At 39.4% G+C, this 5,365-nt stretch overlaps 1 pseudogene; it reads right to left on the bottom strand.

The window, feature by feature from the left end:
* LOC114023810 overlaps window positions 1-4,097 on the bottom strand; it is a 128,027-nt pseudogene extending 123,930 nt beyond the window's left edge.
* Between the last annotated feature and the right edge of the window lie 1,268 nt (window positions 4,098-5,365).

The following is a 5,365-nucleotide window of genomic DNA, read 5'->3' on the forward strand; positions in this document are numbered from 1 at the left end:
ATATATATATATATATGTGTGGATATATATGTATATATGTATGTATGTATGTGTATAGGTATGTATGTATGCATGCTTGTGTGTATATCTATAGATAATACTCTTTGAGGTCAGGGACTATTATTTATTTGTCTTTACTACCATTGCCTAAACTATGCTTTGCACAAACTAGGGACCTAATAAATCCTTGTTGGATTAGAGAACCCCCAAATTGAAATAGTAATTGCCTAAGATATCAGGCTTATTTTATTCTTTTCATTAAGTTCTAAGTTAGAGCCTATAGCCTCTGCTCAATTGATTATTTACCTAATGGGACTTCATCCACTTTGTATTCTGATACCTATATTGAACACTAAATGTGTACTTGAACAGATGTTAAATACTTCCTAAGGGGACTATTTTTTAAGAGAGTCACCTTTCCCCCTTCCTTTCTAAATGCATTCTTTACTGTCAGAGGCAATGATTAAACCTATTATAGGTTATACAAGACAGCAACTAATCTATGTGATCTCTGACTTAAAAATTCTTTCCCATTAAACATAGTACACTGTTTTTAAGCTTCTGGACCTTGCCTATATCAGTAAATGACTGAGTCTCTATGTCTGTATTTCTTTTATGCAAAAGAGCACTGATAAAATTGGTTTCTCCCAGGGGGTTCTATGAATCCTCTTAGGTGCTGAAAGCAGAGCTGTAAATATTTTTTGCTTCTTCAAAAAGCATATTGCTCATTCCCATAAAGCTAAAGAATGAAACTTCAAATTGGTGCTAAATTAAATCTTAACTTCCAATGTTTAAAACTTAGGGAAATATTAAAATTCATTTTAACAAGTCTCTGACTTTTTCTAGGGATAATTTCTACCTCTTACCTCTTTAACACTGAAGCCACTCTCCATAGATGGTAATTGCAAAGTACTTAATGCACCTTCATGGACTCCTTGATTTATTTCTATTTTATTTTTTCCCATTAGGACAGTCTTCTTTTTTATCTGTCAATATTAGCACCACCAAGCACTTGTGATCACCAGTACCGTAGTCACTATCAACATAGTCAAAAGGACAAGAGAAGAAACAAATGGGATTTTACCAATCATTCTTTTATTCTCCCATGGACAGTATCTTTAAATTGATGTGAGCCTAAAGCGGTATTAACCAAGCAGGGAAGCTATAAATCTAGGGATGAAACAGGTGTAGACTCTTTCAATACAATGTTCCCTTGTAAATATCTTTTAGAGCTGGGTATACACAGAGGCACATATAGGCCATTTCTTTTGCTCCTCTTGGGTTTCAATTGGTTCATATAGATTCTTGAGTTCAAAATGATAGTAACCCTTGATTCTGATGAATGTAACTGAGTTTAAGACTCATGAAACTGAGCTCTTGGTAGGGAGCATATCCTCATTAACATCTCTCTTTGCATCCTCAGTGCCTAACATTGTGCCTGTAAAAGACATTTGTTGTTGTTGGTTAACCATTTTTCAGTTGTGTCTGACTCTTCCTGGCCTCTTTTTTTTGGGGGGGGCGGTGGTTCCTGGCATAGATACTGGAGAGTTTTGCCATTTCCTTCTCCAGCACATTTTACAGATGAAGAAACTGATGCAAACAGGGTTCACTAAGAAGCCCAGGATCACACAGCCAGTAAGTGTCTGAGACTGCATTTGAACTCGGATCCTCCTGACTACAGGCCCAGAACTCTATGTACAGTGACCTGTGCCACCTATCTGCTACTAAAAAACATAGTAGGTGTTGATTGACTTATTTTGCCTTTGTATCACCAGTGCCAAGAAGAGTAGACACCACATAGTAGACACTTAATGAATGAACAAAAGGACAAACCAAAGGTCAAATGTAGTAGGGTCATGCCATCATGCCACTTCAGCTTGGTTTCTGTAATCCAGGTCAGAAGCACAAGATTAGAAACACCAGAGCATCTTAATCAGAAAACTAATTATTTTCCATCATGAAAGAGCAGCCAAGGACATAGCAGGTATTAGATGATGACACTTCTTCATCCAGTGGAGGTTTCTCTCAACAAATACCTTTCCACATTCCCCTTTTTCCTGCCATTCTAGCCTGGAATGACTTCTAGAGAGTGATAACTCAATGGCTTCTCTTTTAGCCGGTTTGGGGGTTGAAGAGAACAGTGGATTTTCTAACTGTGACAACGTTGCTGTTCCTTCTGAACTCCAACAGCTATGGCAAGATGGAGTGGGGGGAGTAACTTTGGCATTGGCAGTTATGGTGCCTGTAGGAGCTCTCCCTTTGGCCAGGTCAATGATTACTCCCTGGAGTGGCTCCATTGTATGGCCTGGTTTTGGTGCTAGTGGGCCTCTGAGAAGTAGGGCTCATCATCACTCAGCCTCTATCAGAGCATGGCCAGAAGATGAGTAAGACTTCTTCCTGGAGGTCAACTGTTTTCTACTTTTATAGTTTTCACAGTCCCTATGCTCTGAGGCTTTGGTCATGGTTCCAGGGACTCTCAATAGGAATCAGAGTCATGATTCTGCATTCTCTCCTCTTTTGTCTCCCTGAAAGCCCAAAGTCCCCTAGAAAACTGGAGGCCACACTGGTGTTGAGATGATTTAGTGGTCCTCTGTGAGGAGAGAGGTTTCTAACCAAGGTGGGGAGGGGGAGAAGGTGGATAATGGTGCATTCCATGATTTCTGTTCTCAGGGAGGACAACATGCTATAGAGATGACCAACTCTTGCTTTGTGGTCTGGTGGGAGGGACTGGGCAGGGTTAAGTTTCTGTAGTTCCTTCTCTAAGCACTCTAACACTCCATTGGTGACATAGGAATGAGTTAGTATTTGGGATACTGATATCTGAGAGAAACTGGCCAGTGCAGAAGAATCTTGCTATAGCAGCAGGTTCATCTGGCAAGATAAAACCTGAGAACTCTTGTCAGCAACCCAGTAGAAGGGGTTTTTCCATCACCTGGGGAATTAGTGTCCAAACCCACTTTATCTACCAGGGCTGGACCAGTGCTTCATGGGGCTGCAGTACCAGGCTGAACAGTAGGGACAATAGACGTAGTAGAAGCGATACTTGGGACAACACTAGCACCAGCACATACTGATGAGCAAAGTTAGAAGGATGACTCCAAGGAAAATGAAGATAACTGGCAGCCAATGGGGAACAATGATTGTCATCTACTAACATTGTTCCCTTGAGTTATTGTTCCCCAGAGCCTTGATGGCACAATAGTAGACCCCATGGTCCTACCACATCGCCTCAGTAATGACAAGATCTGCTTATGCAGAGTAATAATCTAGGATTGGGTTCTTGCAGAAGAACTTGAAATGCCAGGCAACCACCACATCTTGAAGCTGGGTAGATATGGCATAGTCACATTTGATGATGATGGAGACAAACAGTATAACATAACCTTTGGTATCCTGCACCATTGCCAATAAAGTTTAAGTTTTTTTTAATTATTTATTTTTGGTTTTCATCATGCACTTTTATAAGATTTTGAGTTCTAAATTTCTCCCTCCCCCCTCAAACCCTCTGCAAGATGACATTCAAACTGATATAGGCTATCCATATACAATCATATTAAACATATTTCCACATTAGTCATGTTGTAAAAGAAAAAAAAACAAGAAAGAAAAACAAAAAAAGAAAAGTAGTATGCTTTGATCAGAATTCAGACTCCATAGTTCCTTCTCTGGATGTGGATAGCATTTTTCATCCTGAGTCATTTGGAATTGACTTAGATCATTGCATTGCTGAGAAAAGCTAAATCTCTCAAAGTTGGTCATTGCATGGTGTTGCAGTTACTGTGTACGGTGTTCTCTTGGTTCTGCTCACTTCACTCAGTGTCAATTCATGTAAGTTTTTCCAGATTTTTCTGTAATCTATCTGCTCATCATTCCTTATGGAACAATAGTATTCCATTATGTCCTTAACTCATTCAACTATTCCCCAATTGATGGGCATCCCCTCAATTTCCAATTCTTTACAACCACAAAAAGAGCTACTATAAATATTTTTGTACATGTAGGTTCTTTTCCCTTTAATAAACTTTAAGTTTAAGGCATCTTGTTAGGAGCCAAGTAAAAAGGAGGAGAAGGGGTGGAGTTAGTTCTGGGCTCATCATGACCTCTTTCTCATCAGGACCCCTTTCTGCTCAGTGTCTCCAAGGCACAGTTATTTTCTTTATCCGTTACAGCCCCAGGAAAGCCTAGTTTTTGTTAGGGCTTTTCAAGTGCTTCCCTCCCTCAGGCAAGGCAAGCTTCTGTGATTCTCCATAGATCAGGTAGCTTTGGTGATATCCTCTCTCCCTGTAGCCCATGTGATTTTACATAAACTGCAATAGCCATACTGATGTCCCCACTCCTTCTGTAACCCTGAAATCAACTACTGAGCAGGGAAGCCAAGATACTACCCTTTTGCCTTATTCTGAAATGGATCAAGAATTGGTGAGAGTTTCCAGTGCCACCCCAGGCTGTCACTTCAGGTTACAGTGACCCCTTAGCTGCAGCACAGCATCTGTCCCACTTTCAACCTATAGTTATTGAGCAGCAGAGGAGCAAGGTACACTTCTGTAGGCATTTTTACCCATATCCTTTGGATGTTGATCTTATTGTCAGTTTTGCTTGTGCCAGACAAGGGACTGGTTAGAAAGCAGTTTTATATCTCCTGGAAAGGGGACTGGAAAAATTAATTTGGTTGGTAACTTTATTGTGCTTTCATTGGGTTATGTTGACAAGGCCAGCACTCAGGTGACTATTTATTTATTCCCAGATATGTGCTCTGCTGATGGAAGATGACAGTAAATAAGTGAAGGTTGCTTGGTTATGGTCCCTTTTTACAAAAACCTAGGTTTCTATTCAGTTTTGCTAATTATAATTAAATGGAAAGCTATATAAAACAATGTAGAACAATGGTTGCTACCTTGGGGCCCATGAACTATTTTGCTCTCCCTACAAACTATTTTGATATCTGTATTTCAATATATTTGATTTCCTTAGCAATCCTATGTGTTTTATTTTATGCATTTAAAACATTATATTGAGAATGGGTTCAGAGGCTTTACCAGACTGGCTAGGGAAGGAGTCAATGACATATAAAGAGAAAAAGATACCCTGATATAGTTGAAAGTATAATAATCTAAAGTTCAGAAAAAAAAAAAACTACCTCTGAGTCCTGGTTCTGTCATTTACTATCTATGGGTGAGTTGGCCTTTCTTCTTTGTAAAATGAGAGAGGTAGACCAGATGCTGTCAACATCCCTTTCCCATACTAATATTTTTGATTTGTGGTAACATACTCTATAATTGCTGCACTTTCTTTTTTTTCAGCAACAACTTTGCACATTGCAATCTAAGCATTTTAGTGCCATTTAAAAATATGTGTAGGGGAAAGA

The sequence above is a fragment of the Vombatus ursinus genome, unplaced genomic scaffold (assembly GCF_900497805.2).
Source record: "Vombatus ursinus unplaced genomic scaffold, bare-nosed wombat genome assembly UNPS02014818.1, whole genome shotgun sequence".
Taxonomy (NCBI): domain Eukaryota; kingdom Metazoa; phylum Chordata; class Mammalia; order Diprotodontia; family Vombatidae; genus Vombatus; species Vombatus ursinus.